The sequence below is a fragment of the Triturus cristatus genome, chromosome 5_2 (assembly GCF_964204655.1).
Source record: "Triturus cristatus chromosome 5_2, aTriCri1.1, whole genome shotgun sequence".
Classification (NCBI taxonomy): Eukaryota; Metazoa; Chordata; class Amphibia; order Caudata; family Salamandridae; genus Triturus; species Triturus cristatus.
In genome coordinates this window covers 555,146,926-555,170,127 of record NC_140588.1, presented here as the reverse complement: position 1 = coordinate 555,170,127, position 23,202 = coordinate 555,146,926, and the positions used below count along the sequence as shown (strand labels likewise).

General features: G+C 33.9%; 13 non-coding genes across 13 annotated transcripts; 4 read left to right on the top strand and 9 right to left on the bottom strand.

Annotated features, from left to right (window-relative positions):
* Positions 1–118: 118 nt before the first annotated feature.
* TRNAQ-UUG (transfer RNA glutamine (anticodon UUG)) lies at positions 119–190 on the bottom strand. Its single transcript has one exon. It is a non-coding gene; the product is annotated as a tRNA-Gln (tRNA).
* A 1,547-nt stretch (positions 191–1,737) lies between these two features.
* Positions 1,738–1,809, top strand: TRNAQ-CUG (transfer RNA glutamine (anticodon CUG)). The gene has a single exon. It is a non-coding gene; the product is annotated as a tRNA-Gln (tRNA).
* Positions 1,810–2,634: 825 nt separating this feature from the next.
* Positions 2,635–2,706, bottom strand: TRNAQ-UUG (transfer RNA glutamine (anticodon UUG)). The gene has a single exon. It is a non-coding gene; the product is annotated as a tRNA-Gln (tRNA).
* A 1,547-nt stretch (positions 2,707–4,253) lies between these two features.
* TRNAQ-CUG (transfer RNA glutamine (anticodon CUG)) lies at positions 4,254–4,325 on the top strand. Its single transcript has one exon. It is a non-coding gene; the product is annotated as a tRNA-Gln (tRNA).
* Positions 4,326–5,150: 825 nt separating this feature from the next.
* TRNAQ-UUG (transfer RNA glutamine (anticodon UUG)) lies at positions 5,151–5,222 on the bottom strand. Its single transcript has one exon. It is a non-coding gene; the product is annotated as a tRNA-Gln (tRNA).
* A 1,547-nt stretch (positions 5,223–6,769) lies between these two features.
* Positions 6,770–6,841, top strand: TRNAQ-CUG (transfer RNA glutamine (anticodon CUG)). The gene has a single exon. It is a non-coding gene; the product is annotated as a tRNA-Gln (tRNA).
* A 3,341-nt stretch (positions 6,842–10,182) lies between these two features.
* On the bottom strand, positions 10,183–10,254 carry TRNAQ-UUG (transfer RNA glutamine (anticodon UUG)). Its single transcript has one exon. It is a non-coding gene; the product is annotated as a tRNA-Gln (tRNA).
* A 2,444-nt stretch (positions 10,255–12,698) lies between these two features.
* Positions 12,699–12,770, bottom strand: TRNAQ-UUG (transfer RNA glutamine (anticodon UUG)). Its single transcript has one exon. It is a non-coding gene; the product is annotated as a tRNA-Gln (tRNA).
* Positions 12,771–15,214: 2,444 nt separating this feature from the next.
* Positions 15,215–15,286, bottom strand: TRNAQ-UUG (transfer RNA glutamine (anticodon UUG)). Its single transcript has one exon. It is a non-coding gene; the product is annotated as a tRNA-Gln (tRNA).
* A 2,444-nt stretch (positions 15,287–17,730) lies between these two features.
* On the bottom strand, positions 17,731–17,802 carry TRNAQ-UUG (transfer RNA glutamine (anticodon UUG)). The gene has a single exon. It is a non-coding gene; the product is annotated as a tRNA-Gln (tRNA).
* A 1,547-nt stretch (positions 17,803–19,349) lies between these two features.
* On the top strand, positions 19,350–19,421 carry TRNAQ-CUG (transfer RNA glutamine (anticodon CUG)). Its single transcript has one exon. It is a non-coding gene; the product is annotated as a tRNA-Gln (tRNA).
* An 825-nt stretch (positions 19,422–20,246) lies between these two features.
* TRNAQ-UUG (transfer RNA glutamine (anticodon UUG)) lies at positions 20,247–20,318 on the bottom strand. Its single transcript has one exon. It is a non-coding gene; the product is annotated as a tRNA-Gln (tRNA).
* A 2,586-nt stretch (positions 20,319–22,904) lies between these two features.
* On the bottom strand, positions 22,905–22,976 carry TRNAQ-UUG (transfer RNA glutamine (anticodon UUG)). The gene has a single exon. It is a non-coding gene; the product is annotated as a tRNA-Gln (tRNA).
* Between the last annotated feature and the right edge of the window lie 226 nt (positions 22,977–23,202).

Genomic DNA, 23,202 nt, shown 5'->3' with positions numbered 1-23,202 from the left:
CACATCTAGTAAACTTTTAGAGTATAATCAATAAATTAGTTTTTCACCCTACCGGTATTAGATATGTGATATTAATGAATACACTTGAAAGAAAATGATTTGGTCAAGAGTCATAAAATGGTCCCACCGAGATTTGAACTCGGATCATTGGATTCAAAGTCCAAAGTGCTAACCATTACACCATGGAACCTCCCATGTGAAAGGAGTGCAAACTGCTGCAGCAATGTGGAAATGTCAAAGTTTTTAATATTCTACTGTCAAAGAGAAACTGAATTGGATTGCTTTCCTATTCTGGTAAACTTTTGCATATTGAACTATGTTGGGGAAGGATGTTGCCCAAAAGACTCAAATAACGTTATAACTCTGTTGAACAGTGGTTTTTATGTGAGATAATATTTTTCAATGAAAGATAAGTTGCCCCCTGAGGCAAATCTCTTCTGTCAAAATGGAAAGCTCACCCTGGTAGGGGAGGGTGGATGGTGTCATGGTTAGCACTCTGGACTCTGAAAACAGGGATCTGAGTACAAATTTCAGTGGGACTTATCTGAACTTTACAATTTTCTTTTCCATTCAGTTCTTAGAAGTTTTATTTGGAACAACATCACATTTACTTATAAACATGTAAAAATCAACCTGTACATATGTATCTCTGTATATATAGCTATATGTCTCTGTATATTTATAGGAAAATATAAACATATAGATTATAAAAATAAATATAATTAGTGGAGGTGAAAATCATGAACAGTTGTTGCCTCTCAGCATTTGAAACATGAGTTTCTACTTCTTTCTCTTTTATATGTCCTGAAATTGAGATAGTCACTTTTTACTCAGTATTGATCCAACAATACAGTTGATGTATACAAAGCATATCATATGATTTGTGAATAAAGTTCAAAAATGAGAATTTGATCAGTACCTGTGATGCCTCCGACCAAAAGCTTATATTTTACGATTGGAGATCAACTGTTGTAAATCAGCATGAAAAACATTTTCTTTTCACGATTTCCATACTAATATAAAACAACATTTTTACTAGCTGAATGAGATCATCATTTGGGTTCCTCTATGTTTGATTGAAGAAAACTTCTCATTCAAAATGTGCTATTTTCGCCTTATCAATAGCAGGAAAGCTTAAAAAAGTGATGCTGTGAATCACCCGTCTGAAATGCGTTTGAGAAAATCAGGATATGATTTTATAATGGCTAACTACTTTGTGAAGAAATTTGATGTCAAAGTACTGTAAAGTTTGTATTGATGTAACTTGTTCAAGCTGATGGACATTTTGAAAGCATTCAATAATTGACTCTTTCAACCTACTGGTGTTGGATTTGAGCTATCAATGAACAAAGATGAAGAAATGGAAAAGCTCAAGAGTAATAAAAAAAGTCCCTCCAAGGTCTCAAATCAGATCATTGGATGCAAAGTCCAAATTGCCAACCATTGCTCTATGGAGCCACCCATGCAGGAGACAGAGACATTGCTTCAGTAGTCTGGAAATGTAGACTGTTTAATTATGCTACAGGCAAAGATGAACATTGTGATATAACTTTTATATTCTGATAAACATTTGAATATTTAACACTTTTATAGAGAATATAGCGAAAAGAATCAAATCACATTAAAGCTCTATCCACTATGACCATTCAAATGAGATATCTTTGTATCAATATAAGAGAAGGCCATCACTGATGCGCTCTCTTTTGTCTCAATGGAAAAGTCACTCTTGTGTGAGAGGGTTCCATGGTGTAATGGTTAGCACTCTGGACTCTGAATCCAGCGATCCGAGTTCAAATCTCGGTGGGACCTACTACAATTATGAGATTCACTGTTTAACTCATTTTTTAGAATTTGGTCTAGAAAAAACCTAATATCAATGTTTTATACTGATGCGTATGAACGCATAAGTATGTATAGATGCATACATAGCTTTATCCGTCTAGATAGCTGTTAGACAATATGAACATATCAATTATTCATAAACATAAATATTGAAGCTGAACCTAGAAACTGTTCTTTCACATCCACATTGTAAACATGAGTTTATTTTCCTTTCTCATCTATATGGCCAGTAATGAGATAGTTCATTTTTGCTGATTTCTTAGCTGACAACATGCTGGACTTACACAGTGCATTTCATTGTGAATTTCTTTGAAAGTGAATTTCAGATTCACACCTTTGACATGTCTTTCAAAAGATTCAACTTTATTGGTTGTGGAATTACTGTTGAAAATCAGTGTGTAAAATCTTTGTACGTCTGAATTTCAAGATTATTATTCAAACTGCACATCTTCGGTCACCGTAATACAAAGTTTGGCTCCTCAAGTTTTGTTTTAATGAATGCTTTGCAATTAAAAAGTTCCTTGTTCCCCTTATCAATAACAGTAAGATTTTAAAAAGTAATGTCGTGCATCAGGCCCCTGTGATGAGTTTGAGAAACCAGAGTGAGTTTGTAAAATCTCTCATTATTTTGAGCCATTTAGTTTCCAGGTATTGTAAAAATTCTATTATTTGCTCACATCTAGTAAACTTTTAGAGAATAATCAATAAATTAATTTTTCACCCTACCGGTATTAGATATGTGATATTAATGAATACACTTGAAAGAAAATGATTTGGTCAAGAGTCATAAAATGGTCCCACCGAGATTTGAACTCGGATCATTGGATTCAAAGTCCAAAGTGCTAACCATTACACCATGGAACCTCCCATGTGAAAGGAGTGCAAACTGCTGCAGCAATGTGGAAATGTCAAAGTTTTTAATATTCTACTGTCAAAGAGAAACTGAATTGGATTGCTTTCCTATTCTGGTAAACTTTTGCATATTGAACTATGTTGGGGAAGGATGTTGCCCAAAAGACTCAAATAACGTTATAACTCTGTTGAACAGTGGTTTTTATGTGAGATAATATTTTTCAATGAAAGATAAGTTGCCCCCTGAGGCAAATCTCTTCTGTCAAAATGGAAAGCTCACCCTGGTAGGGGAGGGTGGATGGTGTCATGGTTAGCACTCTGGACTCTGAAAACAGGGATCTGAGTACAAATTTCAGTGGGACTTATCTGAACTTTACAATTTTCTTTTCCATTCAGTTCTTAGAAGTTTTATTTGGAACAACATCACATTTACTTATAAACATGTAAAAATCAACCTGTACATATGTATCTCTGTATATATAGCTATATGTCTCTGTATATTTATAGGAAAATATAAACATATAGATTATAAAAATAAATATAATTAGTGGAGGTGAAAATCATGAACAGTTGTTGCCTCTCAGCATTTGAAACATGAGTTTCTACTTCTTTCTCTTTTATATGTCCTGAAATTGAGATAGTCACTTTTTACTCAGTATTGATCCAACAATACAGTTGATGTATACAAAGCATATCATATGATTTGTGAATAAAGTTCAAAAATGAGAATTTGATCAGTACCTGTGATGCCTCCGACCAAAAGCTTATATTTTACGATTGGAGATCAACTGTTGTAAATCAGCATGAAAAACATTTTCTTTTCACGATTTCCATACTAATATAAAACAACATTTTTACTAGCTGAATGAGATCATCATTTGGGTTCCTCTATGTTTGATTGAAGAAAACTTCTCATTCAAAATGTGCTATTTTCGCCTTATCAATAGCAGGAAAGCTTAAAAAAGTGATGCTGTGAATCACCCGTCTGAAATGCGTTTGAGAAAATCAGGATATGATTTTATAATGGCTAACTACTTTGTGAAGAAATTTGATGTCAAAGTACTGTAAAGTTTGTATTGATGTAACTTGTTCAAGCTGATGGACATTTTGAAAGCATTCAATAATTGACTCTTTCAACCTACTGGTGTTGGATTTGAGCTATCAATGAACAAAGATGAAGAAATGGAAAAGCTCAAGAGTAATAAAAAAAGTCCCTCCAAGGTCTCAAATCAGATCATTGGATGCAAAGTCCAAATTGCCAACCATTGCTCTATGGAGCCACCCATGCAGGAGACAGAGACATTGCTTCAGTAGTCTGGAAATGTAGACTGTTTAATTATGCTACAGGCAAAGATGAACATTGTGATATAACTTTTATATTCTGATAAACATTTGAATATTTAACACTTTTATAGAGAATATAGCGAAAAGAATCAAATCACATTAAAGCTCTATCCACTATGACCATTCAAATGAGATATCTTTGTATCAATATAAGAGAAGGCCATCACTGATGCGCTCTCTTTTGTCTCAATGGAAAAGTCACTCTTGTGTGAGAGGGTTCCATGGTGTAATGGTTAGCACTCTGGACTCTGAATCCAGCGATCCGAGTTCAAATCTCGGTGGGACCTACTACAATTATGAGATTCACTGTTTAACTCATTTTTTAGAATTTGGTCTAGAAAAAACCTAATATCAATGTTTTATACTGATGCGTATGAACGCATAAGTATGTATAGATGCATACATAGCTTTATCCGTCTAGATAGCTGTTAGACAATATGAACATATCAATTATTCATAAACATAAATATTGAAGCTGAACCTAGAAACTGTTCTTTCACATCCACATTGTAAACATGAGTTTATTTTCCTTTCTCATCTATATGGCCAGTAATGAGATAGTTCATTTTTGCTGATTTCTTAGCTGACAACATGCTGGACTTACACAGTGCATTTCATTGTGAATTTCTTTGAAAGTGAATTTCAGATTCACACCTTTGACATGTCTTTCAAAAGATTCAACTTTATTGGTTGTGGAATTACTGTTGAAAATCAGTGTGTAAAATCTTTGTACGTCTGAATTTCAAGATTATTATTCAAACTGCACATCTTCGGTCACCGTAATACAAAGTTTGGCTCCTCAAGTTTTGTTTTAATGAATGCTTTGCAATTAAAAAGTTCCTTGTTCCCCTTATCAATAACAGTAAGATTTTAAAAAGTAATGTCGTGCATCAGGCCCCTGTGATGAGTTTGAGAAACCAGAGTGAGTTTGTAAAATCTCTCATTATTTTGAGCCATTTAGTTTCCAGGTATTGTAAAAATTCTATTATTTGCTCACATCTAGTAAACTTTTAGAGAATAATCAATAAATTAATTTTTCACCCTACCGGTATTAGATATGTGATATTAATGAATACACTTGAAAGAAAATGATTTGGTCAAGAGTCATAAAATGGTCCCACCGAGATTTGAACTCGGATCATTGGATTCAAAGTCCAAAGTGCTAACCATTACACCATGGAACCTCCCATGTGAAAGGAGTGCAAACTGCTGCAGCAATGTGGAAATGTCAAAGTTTTTAATATTCTACTGTCAAAGAGAAACTGAATTGGATTGCTTTCCTATTCTGGTAAACTTTTGCATATTGAACTATGTTGGGGAAGGATGTTGCCCAAAAGACTCAAATAACGTTATAACTCTGTTGAACAGTGGTTTTTATGTGAGATAATATTTTTCAATGAAAGATAAGTTGCCCCCTGAGGCAAATCTCTTCTGTCAAAATGGAAAGCTCACCCTGGTAGGGGAGGGTGGATGGTGTCATGGTTAGCACTCTGGACTCTGAAAACAGGGATCTGAGTACAAATTTCAGTGGGACTTATCTGAACTTTACAATTTTCTTTTCCATTCAGTTCTTAGAAGTTTTATTTGGAACAACATCACATTTACTTATAAACATGTAAAAATCAACCTGTACATATGTATCTCTGTATATATAGCTATATGTCTCTGTATATTTATAGGAAAATATAAACATATAGATTATAAAAATAAATATAATTAGTGGAGGTGAAAATCATGAACAGTTGTTGCCTCTCAGCATTTGAAACATGAGTTTCTACTTCTTTCTCTTTTATATGTCCTGAAATTGAGATAGTCACTTTTTACTCAGTATTGATCCAACAATACAGTTGATGTATACAAAGCATATCATATGATTTGTGAATAAAGTTCAAAAATGAGAATTTGATCAGTACCTGTGATGCCTCCGACCAAAAGCTTATATTTTACGATTGGAGATCAACTGTTGTAAATCAGCATGAAAAACATTTTCTTTTCACGATTTCCATACTAATATAAAACAACATTTTTACTAGCTGAATGAGATCATCATTTGGGTTCCTCTATGTTTGATTGAAGAAAACTTCTCATTCAAAATGTGCTATTTTCGCCTTATCAATAGCAGGAAAGCTTAAAAAAGTGATGCTGTGAATCACCCGTCTGAAATGCGTTTGAGAAAATCAGGATATGATTTTATAATGGCTAACTACTTTGTGAAGAAATTTGATGTCAAAGTACTGTAAAGTTTGTATTGATGTAACTTGTTCAAGCTGATGGACATTTTGAAAGCATTCAATAATTGACTCTTTCAACCTACTGGTGTTGGATTTGAGCTATCAATGAACAAAGATGAAGAAATGGAAAAGCTCAAGAGTAATAAAAAAAGTCCCTCCAAGGTCTCAAATCAGATCATTGGATGCAAAGTCCAAATTGCCAACCATTGCTCTATGGAGCCACCCATGCAGGAGACAGAGACATTGCTTCAGTAGTCTGGAAATGTAGACTGTTTAATTATGCTACAGGCAAAGATGAACATTGTGATATAACTTTTATATTCTGATAAACATTTGAATATTTAACACTTTTATAGAGAATATAGCGAAAAGAATCAAATCACATTAAAGCTCTATCCACTATGACCATTCAAATGAGATATCTTTGTATCAATATAAGAGAAGGCCATCACTGATGCGCTCTCTTTTGTCTCAATGGAAAAGTCACTCTTGTGTGAGAGGGTTCCATGGTGTAATGGTTAGCACTCTGGACTCTGAATCCAGCGATCCGAGTTCAAATCTCGGTGGGACCTACTACAATTATGAGATTCACTGTTTAACTCATTTTTTAGAATTTGGTCTAGAAAAAACCTAATATCAATGTTTTATACTGATGCGTATGAACGCATAAGTATGTATAGATGCATACATAGCTTTATCCGTCTAGATAGCTGTTAGACAATATGAACATATCAATTATTCATAAACATAAATATTGAAGCTGAACCTAGAAACTGTTCTTTCACATCCACATTGTAAACATGAGTTTATTTTCCTTTCTCATCTATATGGCCAGTAATGAGATAGTTCATTTTTGCTGATTTCTTAGCTGACAACATGCTGGACTTACACAGTGCATTTCATTGTGAATTTCTTTGAAAGTGAATTTCAGATTCACACCTTTGACATGTCTTTCAAAAGATTCAACTTTATTGGTTGTGGAATTACTGTTGAAAATCAGTGTGTAAAATCTTTGTACGTCTGAATTTCAAGATTATTATTCAAACTGCACATCTTCGGTCACCGTAATACAAAGTTTGGCTCCTCAAGTTTTGTTTTAATGAATGCTTTGCAATTAAAAAGTTCCTTGTTCCCCTTATCAATAACAGTAAGATTTTAAAAAGTAATGTCGTGCATCAGGCCCCTGTGATGAGTTTGAGAAACCAGAGTGAGTTTGTAAAATCTCTCATTATTTTGAGCCATTTAGTTTCCAGGTATTGTAAAAATTCTATTATTTGCTCACATCTAGTAAACTTTTAGAGAATAATCAATAAATTAATTTTTCACCCTACCGGTATTAGATATGTGATATTAATGAATACACTTGAACGAAAATGATTTGGTCAAGAGTCATAAAATGGTCCCACCGAGATTTGAACTCGGATCATTGGATTCAAAGTCCAAAGTGCTAATCATTACACCATGGAACCTCCCATGTGAAAGGAGTGCAAACTGCTGCAGCAATGTGGAAATGTCAAAGTTTTTAATATTCTACTGTCAAAGAGAAACTGAATTGGATTGCTTTCCTATTCTGGTAAACTTTTTCAAATTGAACTATGTTGGGGAAGGATGTTGCCCAAAAGACTCAAATAACGTTATAACTCTGTTGAACAGTGGTTTTTATGTGAGATAATATTTTTCAATGAAAGATAAGTTGCCCCCTGAGGCAAATCTCTTCTGTCAAAATGGAAAGCTCACCCTGGTAGGGGAGGGTGGATGGTGTCATGGTTAGCACTCTGGACTCTGAAAACAGGGATCTGAGTACAAATTTCAGTGGGACTTATCTGAACTTTACAATTTTCTTTTCCATTCAGTTCTTAGAAGTTTTATTTGGAACAACATCACATTTACTTATAAACATGTAAAAATCAACCTGTACATATGTATCTCTGTATATATAGCTATATGTCTCTGTATATTTATAGGAAAATATAAACATATAGATTATAAAAATAAATATAATTAGTGGAGGTGAAAATCATGAACAGTTGTTGCCTCTCAGCATTTGAAACATGAGTTTCTACTTCTTTCTCTTTTATATGTCCTGAAATTGAGATAGTCACTTTTTACTCATTATTGATCCAACAATACAGTTGATGTATACAAAGCATATCATATGATTTGTGAATAAAGTTCAAAAATGAGAATTTGATCAGTACCTGTGATGCCTCCGACCAAAAGCTTATATTTTACGATTGGAGAGCAACTGTTGTAAATCAGCATGAAAAACATTTTCTTTTCACGATTTCCATACTAATATAAAACAACATTTTTACTAGCTGAATGAGATCATCATTTGGGTTCCTCTATGTTTGATTGAAGAAAACTTCTCATTCAAAATGTGCTATTTTCGCCTTATCAATAGCAGGAAAGCTTAAAAAAGTGATGCTGTGAATCACCCGTCTGAAATGCGTTTGAGAAAATCAGGATATGATTTTATAATGGCTAACTACTTTGTGAAGAAATTTGATGTCAAAGTATTGTAAAGTTTGTATTGATGTAACTTGTTCAAGCTGATGGACATTTTGAAAGCATTCAATAATTGACTCTTTCAACCTACTGGTGTTGGATTTGAGCTATCAATGATCAAAGATGAAGAAATGGAAAAGCTCAAGAGTAATAAAAAAAGTCCCTCCAAGGTCTCAAATCGGATCATTGGATGCAAAGTCCAAATTGCCAACCATTGCTCTATGGAGCCACCCATGCAGGAGACAGAGACATTGCTTCAGTAGTCTGGAAATGTAGACTGTTTAATTATGCTACAGGCAAAGATGAACATTGTGATATAACTTTTATATTCTGATAAACATTTGAATATTTAACACTTTTATAGAGAATATAGCGAAAAGAATCAAATCACATTAAAGCTCTATCCACTATGACCATTCAAATGAGATATCTTTGTATCAATATAAGAGAAGGCCATCACTGATGCGCTCTCTTTTGTCTCAATGGAAAAGTCACTCTTGTGTGAGAGGGTTCCATGGTGTAATGGTTAGCACTCTGGACTCTGAATCTAGCGATCCGAGTTCAAATCTCGGTGGGACCTACTACAATTATGAGATTCACTGTTTAACTCATTTTTTAGAATTTGGTCTAGAAAAAACCTAATATCAATGTTTTATACTGATGCGTATGAACGCATAAGTATGTTTAGATGCATACATAGCTTTATCCGTCTAGATAGCTGTTAGACAATATGAACATATCAATTATTCATAAACATAAATATTGAAGCTGAACCTAGAAACTGTTCTTTCACATCCACATTGTAAACATGAGTTTATTTTCCTTTCTCATCTATATGGCCAGTAATGAGATAGTTCATTTTTGCTGATTTCTTAGCTGACAACATGCTGGACTTACACAGTGCATTTCATTGTGAATTTCTTTGAAAGTGAATTTCAGATTCACACCTTTGACATGTCTTTCAAAAGATTCAACTTTATTGGTTGTGGAATTACTGTTGAAAATCAGTGTGTAAAATCTTTGTACGTCTGAATTTCAAGATTATTATTCAAACTGCACATCTTCGGTCACCGTAATACAAAGTTTGGCTCCTCAAGTTTTGTTTTAATGAATGCTTTGCAATTAAAAAGTTCCTTGTTCCCCTTATCAAAAACAGTAAGATTTTAAAAAGTAATGTCGTGCATCAGGCCCCTGTGATGAGTTTGAGAAACCAGAGTGAGTTTGTAAAATCTCTCATTATTTTGAGCCATTTAGTTTCCAGGTATTGTAAAAATTCTATTATTTGCTCACATCTAGTAAACTTTTAGAGTATAATCAATAAATTAATTTTTCACCCTACCGGTATTAGATATGTGATATTAATGAATACACTTGAAAGAAAATGATTTGGTCAAGAGTCATAAAATGGTCCCACCGAGATTTGAACTCGGATCATTGGATTCAAAGTCCAAAGTGCTAACCATTACACCATGGAACCTCCCATGGGAAAGGAGTGCAAACTGCTGCAGCAATGTGGAAATGTCAAAGTTTTTAATATTCTACTGTCAAAGAGAAACTGAATTGGATTGCTTTCCTATTCTGGTAAACTTTTGCATATTGAACTATGTTGGGGAAGGATGTTGCCCAAAAGACTCAAATAACGTTATAACTCTGTTGAACAGTGGTTTTTATGTGAGATAATATTTTTCAATAAAAGATAAGTTGCCCCCTGAGGCAAATCTCTTCTGTCAAAATGGAAAGCTCACCCTGGTAGGGGAGGGTGGATGGTGTCATGGTTAGCACTCTGGACTCTGAAAACAGGGATCTGAGTACAAATTTCAGTGGGACTTATCTGAACTTTACAATTTTCTTTTCCATTCAGTTCTTAGAAGTTTTATTTGGAACAACATCACATTTACTTATAAACATGTAAAAATCAACCTGTACATATGTATCTCTGTATATATAGCTATATGTCTCTGTATATTTATAGGAAAATATAAACATATAGATTATAAAAATAAATATAATTAGTGGAGGTGAAAATCATGAACAGTTGTTGCCTCTCAGCATTTGAAACATGAGTTTCTACTTCTTTCTCTTTTATATGTCCTGAAATTGAGATAGTCACTTTTTACTCAGTATTGATCCAACAATACAGTTGATGTATACAAAGCATATCATATGATTTGTGAATAAAGTTCAAAAATGAGAATTTGATCAGTACCTGTGATGCCTCCGACCAAAAGCTTATATTTTACGATTGGAGAGCAACTGTTGGAAATCAGCATGAAAAACATTTTCTTTTCACGATTTCCATACTAATATAAAACAACATTTTTACTAGCTGAATGAGATCATCATTTGGGTTCCTCTATGTTTGATTGAAGAAAACTTCTCATTCAAAATGTGCTATTTTCGCCTTATCAATAGCAGGAAAGCTTAAAAAAGTGATGCTGTGAATCACCCGTCTGAAATGCGTTTGAGAAAATCAGGATATGATTTTATAATGGCTAACTACTTTGTGAAGAAATTTGATGTCAAAGTATTGTAAAGTTTGTATTGATGTAACTTGTTCAAGCTGATGGACATTTTGAAAGCATTCAATAATTGACTCTTTCAACCTACTGGTGTTGGATTTGAGCTATCAATGAACAAAGATGAAGAAATGGAAAAGCTCAAGAGTAATAAAAAAAGTCCCTCCAAGGTCTCAAATCGGATCATTGGATGCAAAGTCCAAATTGCCAACCATTGCTCTATGGAGCCACCCATGCAGGAGACAGAGACATTGCTTCAGTAGTCTGGAAATGTAGACTGTTTAATTATGCTACAGGCAAAGATGAACATTGTGATATAACTTTTATATTCTGATAAACATTTGAATATTTAACACTTTTATAGAGAATATAGCGAAAAGAATCAAATCACATTAAAGCTCTATCCACTATGACCATTCAAATGAGATATCTTTGTATCAATATAAGAGAAGGCCATCACTGATGCGCTCTCTTTTGTCTCAATGGAAAAGTCACTCTTGTGTGAGAGGGTTCCATGGTGTAATGGTTAGCACTCTGGACTCTGAATCCAGCGATCCTAGTTCAAATCTCGGTGGGACCTACTACAATTATGAGATTCACTGTTTAACTCATTTTTTAGAATTTGGTCTAGAAAAAACCTAATATCAATGTTTTATACTGATGCGTATGAACGCATAAGTATGTATAGATGCATACATAGCTTTATCCATCTAGATAGCTGTTAGACAATATGAACATATCAATTATTCATAAACATAAATATTGAAGCTGAACCTAGAAACTGTTCTTTCACATCCACATTGTAAACATGAGTTTATTTTCCTTTCTCATCTATATGGCCAGTAATGAGATAGTTCATTTTTGCTGATTTCTTAGCTGACAACATGCTGGACTTACACAGTGCATTTCATTGTGAATTTCTTTGAAAGTGAATTTCAGATTCACACCTTTGACATGTCTTTCAAAAGATTCAACTTTATTGGTTGTGGAATTACTGTTGAAAATCAGTGTGTAAAATCTTTGTACGTCTGAATTTCAAGATTATTATTCAAACTGCACATCTTCGGTCCCCGTAATACAAAGTTTGACTCCTCAAGTTTTGTTTTAATGAATGCTTTGCAATTAAAAAGTTCCTTGTTCCCCTTATCAATAACAGTAAGATTTTAAAAAGTAATGTCGTGCATCAGGCCCCTGTGATGAGTTTGAGAAACCAGAGTGAGTTTGTAAAATCTCTCATTATTTTGAGCCATTTAGTTTCCAGGTATTGTAAAAATTCTATTATTTGCTCACATCTAGTAAACTTTTAGAGTATAATCAATAAATTAATTTTTCACCCTACCGGTATTAGATATGTGATATTAATGAATACACTTGAAAGAAAATGATTTGGTCAAGAGTCATAAAATGGTCCCACCGAGATTTGAACTCGGATCATTGGATTCAAAGTCCAAAGTGCTAACCATTACACCATGGAACCTCCCATGTGAAAGGAGTGCAAACTTCTGCAGCAATGTGGAAATGTCAAAGTTTTTAATATTCTACTGTCAAAGAGAAACTGAATTGGATTGCATTCCTATTCTGGTAAACTTTTGCATATTGAACTATGTTGGGGAAGGATGTTGCCCAAAAGACTCAAATAACGTTATAACTCTGTTGAACAGTGGTTTTTATGTGAGATAATATTTTTCAATAAAAGATAAGTTGCTCCCTGAGGCAAATCTCTTCTGTCAAAATGGAAAGCTCACCCTGGTAGGGGAGGGTGGATGGTGTCATGGTTAGCACTCTGGACTCTGAAAACAGGGATCTGAGTACAAATTTCAGTGGGACTTATCTGAACTTTACAATTTTCTTTTCCATTCAGTTCTTAGAAGTTTTATTTGGAACAACATCACATTTACTTATAAACATGTAAAAATCAACCTGTACATATGTATCTCTGTATATATAGCTATATGTCTCTGTATATTTATAGGAAAATATAAACATATAGATTATAAAAATAAATATAATTAGTGGAGGTGAAAATCATGAACAGTTGTTGCCTTTCAGCATTTGAAACATGAGTTTCTACTTCTTTCTCTTTTATATGTCCTGAAATTGAGATAGTTACTTTTTACTCAGTATTGATCCAACAATACAGTTGATGTATACAAAGCATATCATATGATTTGTGAATAAAGTTCAAAAATGAGAATTTGATCAGTACCTGTGATGCCTCCGACCAAAAGCTTATATTTTACGATTGGAGAGCAACTGTTGTAAATCAGCATGAAAAACATTTTCTTTTCACGATTTCCATACTAATATAAAACAACATTTTTACTAGCTGAATGAGATCATCATTTGGGTTCCTCTATGTTTGATTGAAGAAAACTTCTCATTCAAAATGTGCTATTTTCGCCTTATCAATAGCAGGAAAGCTTAAAAAAGTGATGCTGTGAATCACCCGTCTGAAATGTGTTTGAGAAAATCAGGATATGATTTTATAATGGCTAACTACTTTGTGAAGAAATTTGATGTCAAAGTATTGTAAAGTTTGTATTGATGTAACTTGTTCAAGCTGATGGACATTTTGAAAGCATTCAATAATTGACTCTTTCAACCTACTGGTGTTGGATTTGAGCTATCAATGATCAAAGATGAAGAAATGGAAAAGCTCAAGAGTAATAAAAAAAGTCCCTCCAAGGTCTCAAATCGGATCATTGGATGCAAAGTCCAAATTGCCAACCATTGCTCTATGGAGCCACCCATGCAGGAGACAGAGACATTGCTTCAGTAGTCTGGAAATGTAGACTGTTTAATTATGCTACAGGCAAAGATGAACATTGTGATATAACTTTTATATTCTGATAAACATTTGAATATTTAACACTTTTATAGAGAATATAGCGAAAAGAATCAAATCACATTAAAGCTCTATCCACTATGACCATTCAAATGAGATATCTTTGTATCAATATAAGAGAAGGCCATCACTGATGCGCTCTCTTTTGTCTCAATGGAAAAGTCACTCTTGTGTGAGAGGGTTCCATGGTGTAATGGTTAGCACTCTGGACTCTGAATCCAGCGATCCTAGTTCAAATCTCGGTGGGACCTACTACAATTATGAGATTCACTGTTTAACTCATTTTTTAGAATTTGGTCTAGAAAAAACCTAATATCAATGTTTTATACTGATGCGTATGAACGCATAAGTATGTATAGATGCATACATAGCTTTATCCGTCTAGATAGCTGTTAGACAATATGAACATATCAATTATTCATAAACATAAATATTGAAGCTGAACCTAGAAACTGTTCTTTCACATCCACATTGTAAACATGAGTTTATTTTCCTTTCTCATCTATATGGCCAGTAATGAGATAGTTCATTTTTGCTGATTTCTTAGCTGACAACATGCTGGACTTACACAGTGCATTTCATTGTGAATTTCTTTGAAAGTGAATTTCAGATTCACACCTTTGACATGTCTTTCAAAAGATTCAACTTTATTGGTTGTGGATTTACTGTTGAAAATCAGTGTGTAAAATCTTTGTACGTCTGAATTTCAAGATTATTATTCAAACTGCACATCTTCGGTCCCCGTAATACAAAGTTTGACTCCTCAAGTTTTGTTTTAATGAATGCTTTGCAATTAAAAAGTTCCTTGTTCCCCTTATCAATAACAGTAAGATTTTAAAAAGTAATGTCGTGCATCAGGCCCCTGTGATGAGTTTGAGAAACCAGAGTGAGTTTGTAAAATCTCTCATTATTTTGAGCCATTTAGTTTCCAGGTATTGTAAAAATTCTATTATTTGCTCACATCTAGTAAACTTTTAGAGTATAATCAATAAATTAATTTTTCACCCTACCGGTATTAGATATGTGATATTAATGAATACACTTGAAAGAAAATGATTTGGTCAAGAGTCATAAAATGGTCCCACCGAGATTTGAACTCGGATCATTGGATTCAAAGTCCAAAGTGCTAACCATTACACCATGGAACCTCCCATGTGAAAGGAGTGCAAACTTCTGCAGCAATGTGGAAATGTCAAAGTTTTTAATATTCTACTGTCAAAGAGAAACTGAATTGGATTGCATTCCTATTCTGGTAAACTTTTGCATATTGAACTATGTTGGGGAAGGATGTTGCCCAAAAGACTCAAATAACGTTATAACTCTGTTGAACAGTGGTTTTTATGTGAGATAATATTTTTCAATAAAAGATAAGTTGCCCCCTGAGGCAAATCTCTTCTGTCAAAATGGAAAGCTCACCCTGGTAGGGGAGGGTGGATGGTGTCATGGTTAGCACTCTGGACTCTGAAAACAGGGATCTGAGTACAAATTTCAGTGGGACTTATCTGAACTTTACAATTTTCTTTTCCATTCAGTTCTTAGAAGTTTTATTTGGAACAACATCACATTTACTTATAAACATGTAAAAATCAACCTGTACATATGTATCTCTGTATATATAGCTATATGTCTCTGTATATTTATAGGAAAATATAAACATATAGATTATAAAAATAAATATAATTAGTGGAGGTGAAAATCATGAACAGTTGTTGCCTCTCAGCATTTGAAACATGAGTTTCTACTTCTTTCTCTTTTATATGTCCTGAAATTGAGATAGTCACTTTTTACTCAGTATTGATCCAACAATACAGTTGATGTATACAAAGCATATCATATGATTTGTGAATAAAGTTCAAAAATGAGAATTTGATCAGTACCTGTGATGCCTCCGACCAAAAGCTTATATTTTACGATTGGAGAGCAACTGTTGTAAATCAGCATGAAAAACATTTTCTTTTCACGATTTCCATACTAATATAAAACAACATTTTTACTAGCTGAATGAGATCATCATTTGGGTTCCTCTATGTTTGATTGAAGAAAACTTCTCATTCAAAATGTGCTATTTTCGCCTTATCAATAGCAGGAAAGCTTAAAAAAGTGATGCTGTGAATCACCCGTCTGAAATGCGTTTGAGAAAATCAGGATATGATTTTATAATGGCTAACTACTTTGTGAAGAAATTTGATGTCAAAGTATTGTAAAGTTTGTATTGATGTAACTTGTTCAAGCTGATGGACATTTTGAAAGCATTCAATAATTGACTCTTTCAACCTACTGGTGTTGGATTTGAGCTATCAATGAACAAAGATGAAGAAATGGAAAAGCTCAAGAGTAATAAAAAAAGTCCCTCCAAGGTCTCAAATCGGATCATTGGATGCAAAGTCCAAATTGCCAACCATTGCTCTATGGAGCCACCCATGCAGGAGACAGAGACATTGCTTCAGTAGTCTGGAAATGTAGACTGTTTAATTATGCTACAGGCAAAGATGAACATTGTGATATAACTTTTATATTCTGATAAACATTTGAATATTTAACACTTTTATAGAGAATATAGCGAAAAGAATCAAATCACATTAAAGCTCTATCCACTATGACCATTCAAATGAGATATCTTTGTATCAATATAAGAGAAGGCCATCACTGATGCGCTCTCTTTTGTCTCAATGGAAAAGTCACTCTTGTGTGAGAGGGTTCCATGGTGTAATGGTTAGCACTCTGGACTCTGAATCCAGCGATCCTAGTTCAAATCTCGGTGGGACCTACTACAATTATGAGATTCACTGTTTAACTCATTTTTTAGAATTTGGTCTAGAAAAAACCTAATATCAATGTTTTATACTGATGCGTATGAACGCATAAGTATGTATAGATGCATACATAGCTTTATCCGTCTAGATAGCTGTTAGACAATATGAACATATCAATTATTCATAAACATAAATATTGAAGCTGAACCTAGAAACTGTTCTTTCACATCCACATTGTAAACATGAGTTTATTTTCCTTTCTCATCTATATGGCCAGTAATGAGATAGTTCATTTTTGCTGATTTCTTAGCTGACAACATGCTGGACTTACACAGTGCATTTCATTGTGAATTTCTTTGAAAGTGAATTTCAGATTCACACCTTTGACATGTCTTTCAAAAGATTCAACTTTATTGGTTGTGGAATTACTGTTGAAAATCAGTGTGTAAAATCTTTGTACGTCTGAATTTCAAGATTATTATTCAAACTGCACATCTTCGGTCACCGTAATACAAAGTTTGGCTCCTCAAGTTTTGTTTTAATGAATGCTTTGCAATTAAAAAGTTCCTTGTTCCCCTTATCAAAAACAGTAAGATTTTAAAAAGTAATGTCGTGCATCAGGCCCCTGTGATGAGTTTGAGAAACCAGAGTGAGTTTGTAAAATCTCTCATTATTTTGAGCCATTTAGTTTCCAGGTATTGTAAAAATTCTATTATTTGCTCACATCTAGTAAACTTTTAGAGTATAATCAATAAATTAATTTTTCACCCTACCGGTATTAGATATGTGATATTAATGAATACACTTGAAAGAAAATGATTTGGTCAAGAGTCATAAAATGGTCCCACCGAGATTTGAACTCGGATCATTGGATTCAAAGTCCAAAGTGCTAACCATTACACCATGGAACCTCCCATGTGAAAGGAGTGCAAACTGCTGCAGCAATGTGGAAATGTCAAAGTTTTTAATATTCTACTGTCAAAGAGAAACTGAATTGGATTGCTTTCCTATTCTGGTAAACTTTTGCATATTGAACTATGTTGGGGAAGGATGTTGCCCAAAAGACTCAAATAACGTTATAACTCTGTTGAACAGTGGTTTTTATGTGAGATAATATTTTTCAATAAAAGATAAGTTGCCCCCTGAGGCAAATCTCTTCTGTCAAAATGGAAAGCTCACCCTGGTAGGGGAGGGTGGATGGTGTCATGGTTAGCACTCTGGACTCTGAAAACAGGGATCTGAGTACAAATTTCAGTGGGACTTATCTGAACTTTACAATTTTCTTTTCCATTCAGTTCTTAGAAGTTTTATTTGGAACAACATCACATTTACTTATAAACATGTAAAAATCAACCTGTACATATGTATCTCTGTATATATAGCTATATGTCTCTGTATATTTATAGGAAAATATAAACATATAGATTATAAAAATAAATATAATTAGTGGAGGTGAAAATCATGAACAGTTGTTGCCTCTCAGCATTTGAAACATGAGTTTCTACTTCTTTCTCTTTTATATGTCCTGAAATTGAGATAGTCACTTTTTACTCAGTATTGATCCAACAATACAGTTGATGTATACAAAGCATATCATATGATTTGTGAATAAAGTTCAAAAATGAGAATTTGATCAGTACCTGTGATGCCTCCGACCAAAAGCTTATATTTTACGATTGGAGAGCAACTGTTGTAAATCAGCATGAAAAACATTTTCTTTTCACGATTTCCATACTAATATAAAACAACATTTTTACTAGCTGAATGAGATCATCATTTGGGTTCCTCTATGTTTGATTGAAGAAAACTTCTCATTCAAAATGTGCTATTTTCGCCTTATCAATAGCAGGAAAGCTTAAAAAAGTGATGCTGTGAATCACCCGTCTGAAATGCGTTTGAGAAAATCAGGATATGATTTTATAATGGCTAACTACTTTGTGAAGAAATTTGATGTCAAAGTATTGTAAAGTTTGTATTGATGTAACTTGTTCAAGCTGATGGACATTTTGAAAGCATTCAATAATTGACTCTTTCAACCTACTGGTGTTGGATTTGAGCTATCAATGAACAAAGATGAAGAAATGGAAAAGCTCAAGAGTAATAAAAAAAGTCCCTCCAAGGTCTCAAATCGGATCATTGGATGCAAAGTCCAAATTGCCAACCATTGCACTATGGAGCCACCCATGCAGGAGACAGAGACATTGCTTCAGTAGTCTGGAAATGTAGACTGTTTAATTATGCTACAGGCAAAGATGAACATTGTGATATAACTTTTATATTCTGATAAACATTTGAATATTTAACACTTTTATAGAGAATATAGCGAAAAGAATCAAATCACATTAAAGCTCTATCCACTATGACCATTCAAATGAGATATCTTTGTATCAATATAAGAGAAGGCCATCACTGATGCGCTCTCTTTTGTCTCAATGGAAAAGTCACTCTTGTGTGAGAGGGTTCCATGGTGTAATGGTTAGCACTCTGGACTCTGAATCCAGCGATCCGAGTTCAAATCTCGGTGGGACCTACTACAATTATGAGATTCACTGTTTAACTCATTTTTTAGAATTTGGTCTAGAAAAAACCTAATATCAATGTTTTATACCGATGCGTATGAACGCATAAGTATGTTTAGATGCATACATAGCTTTATCCGTCTAGATAGCTGTTAGACAATATGAACATATCAATTATTCATAAACATAAATATTGAAGCTGAACCTAGAAACTGTTCTTTCACATCCACATTGTAAACATGAGTTTATTTTCCTTTCTCATCTATATGGCCAGTAATGAGATAGTTCATTTTTGCTGATTTCTTAGCTGACAACATGCTGGACTTACACAGTGCATTTCATTGTGAATTTCTTTGAAAGTGAATTTCAGATTCACACCTTTGACATGTCTTTCAAAAGATTCAACTTTATTGGTTGTGGAATTACTGTTGAAAATCAGTGTGTAAAATCTTTGTACGTCTGAATTTCAAGATTATTATTCAAACTGCACATCTTCGGTCACCGTAATACAAAGTTTGGCTCCTCAAGTTTTGTTTTAATGAATGCTTTGCAATTAAAAAGTTCCTTGTTCCCCTTATCAAAAACAGTAAGATTTTAAAAAGTAATGTCGTGCATCAGGCCCCTGTGATGAGTTTGAGAAACCAGAGTGAGTTTGTAAAATCTCTCATTATTTTGAGCCATTTAGTTTCCAGGTATTGTAAAAATTCTATTATTTGCTCACATCTAGTAAACTTTTAGAGTATAATCAATAAATTAATTTTTCACCCTACCGGTATTAGATATGTGATATTAATGAATACACTTGAAAGAAAATGATTTGGTCAAGAGTCATAAAATGGTCCCACCGAGATTTGAACTCGGATCATTGGATTCAAAGTCCAAAGTGCTAACCATTACACCATGGAACCTCCCATGTGAAAGGAGTGCAAACTGCTGCAGCAATGTGGAAATGTCAAAGTTTTTAATATTCTACTGTCAAAGAGAAACTGAATTGGATTGCTTTCCTATACTGGTAAACTTTTGCATATTGAACTATGTTGGGGAAGGATGTTGCCCAAAAGACTCAAATAACGTTATAACTCTGTTGAACAGTGGTTTTTATGTGAGATAATATTTTTCAATAAAAGATAAGTTGCCCCCTGAGGCAAATCTCTTCTGTCAAAATGGAAAGCTCACCCTGGTAGGGGAGGGTGGATGGTGTCATGGTTAGCACTCTGGACTCTGAAAACAGGGATCTGAGTACAAATTTCAGTGGGACTTATCTGAACTTTACAATTTTCTTTTCCATTCAGTTCTTAGAAGTTTTATTTGGAACAACATCACATTTACTTATAAACATGTAAAAATCAACCTGTACATATGTATCTCTGTATATATAGCTATATGTCTCTGTATATTTATAGGAAAATATAAACATATAGATTATAAAAATAAATATAATTAGTGGAGGTGAAAATCATGAACAGTTGTTGCCTCTCAGCATTTGAAACATGAGTTTCTACTTCTTTCTCTTTTATATGTCCTGAAATTGAGATAGTCACTTTTTACTCAGTATTGATCCAACAATACAGTTGATGTATACAAAGCATATCATATGATTTGTGAATAAAGTTCAAAAATGAGAATTTGATCAGTACCTGTGATGCCTCCGACCAAAAGCTTATATTTTACGATTGGAGAGCAACTGTTGGAAATCAGCATGAAAAACATTTTCTTTTCACGATTTCCATACTAATATAAAACAACATTTTTACTAGCTGAATGAGATCATCATTTGGGTTCCTCTATGTTTGATTGAAGAAAACTTCTCATTCAAAATGTGCTATTTTCGCCTTATCAATAGCAGGAAAGCTTAAAAAAGTGATGCTGTGAATCACCCGTCTGAAATGCGTTTGAGAAAATCAGGATATGATTTTATAATGGCTAACTACTTTGTGAAGAAATTTGATGTCAAAGTATTGTAAAGTTTGTATTGATGTAACTTGTTCAAGCTGATGGACATTTTGAAAGCATTCAATAATTGACTCTTTCAACCTACTGGTGTTGGATTTGAGCTATCAATGAACAAAGATGAAGAAATGGAAAAGCTCAAGAGTAATAAAAAAAGTCCCTCCAAGGTCTCAAATCGGATCATTGGATGCAAAGTCCAAATTGCCAACCATTGCTCTATGGAGCCACCCATGCAGGAGACAGAGACATTGCTTCAGTAGTCTGGAAATGTAGACTGTTTAATTATGCTACAGGCAAAGATGAACATTGTGATATAACTTTTATATTCTGATAAACATTTGAATATTTAACACTTTTATAGAGAATATAGCGAAAAGAATCAAATCACATTAAAGCTCTATCCACTATGACCATTCAAATGAGATATCTTTGTATCAATATAAGAGAAGGCCATCACTGATGCGCTCTCTTTTGTCTCAATGGAAAAGTCACTCTTGTGTGAGAGGGTTCCATGGTGTAATGGTTAGCACTCTGGACTCTGAATCCAGCGATCCTAGTTCAAATCTCGGTGGGACCTACTACAATTATGAGATTCACTGTTTAACTCATTTTTTAGAATTTGGTGTAGAAAAAACCTAATATCAATGTTTTATACTGATGCGTATGAACGCATAAGTATGTATAGATGCATACATAGCTTTATCCATCTAGATAGCTGTTAGACAATATGAACATATCAATTATTCATAAACATAAATATTGAAGCTGAACCTAGAAACTGTTCTTTCACATCCACATTGTAAGCATGAGTTTATTTTCCTTTCTCATCTATATGGCCAGTAATGAGATAGTTCATTTTTGCTGATTTCTTAGCTGACAACATGCTGGACTTACACAGTGCATTTCATTGTGAATTTCTTTGAAAGTGAATTTCAGATTCACACCTTTGACATGTCTTTCAAAAGATTCAACTTTATTGGTTGTGGATTTACTGTTGAAAATCAGTGTGTAAAATCTTTGTACGTCTGAATTTCAAGATTATTATTCAAACTGCACATCTTCGGTCCCCGTAATACAAAGTTTGACTCCTCAAGTTTTGTTTTAATGAATGCTTTGCAATTAAAAAGTTCCTTGTTCCCCTTATCAATAACAGTAAGATTTTAACCCCTTCAGCGCTGCGCGGATTCCTCCGCGGTGCTGAAGGGTTCGAGCGCGGGCGGGGCCATGACGGAACGGTTCCGTCATGAGCACAGCTCAACCGATGCTCATGACGGAACCGTTCCGTCATGAGCATGGAAGGGGTTAAAAAGTAATGTCGTGCATCAGGCCCCTGTGATGAGTTTGAGAAACCAGAGTGAGTTTGTAAAATCTCTCATTATTTTGAGCCATTTAGTTTCCAGGTATTGTAAAAATTCTATTATTTGCTCACATCTAGTAAACTTTTAGAGTATAATCAATAAATTAATTTTTCACCCTACCGGTATTAGATATGTGATATTAATGAATACACTTGAAAGAAAATGATTTGGTCAAGAGTCATAAAATGGTCCCACCGAGATTTGAACTCGGATCATTGGATTCAAAGTCCAAAGTGCTAACCATTACACCATGGAACCTCCCATGTGAAAGGAGTGCAAACTTCTGCAGCAATGTGGAAATGTCAAAGTTTTTAATATTCTACTGTCAAAGAGAAACTGAATTGGATTGCATTCCTATTCTGGTAAACTTTTGCATATTGAACTATGTTGGGGAAGGATGTTGCCCAAAAGACTCAAATAACGTTATAACTCTGTTGAACAGTGGTTTTTATGTGAGATAATATTTTTCAATAAAAGATAAGTT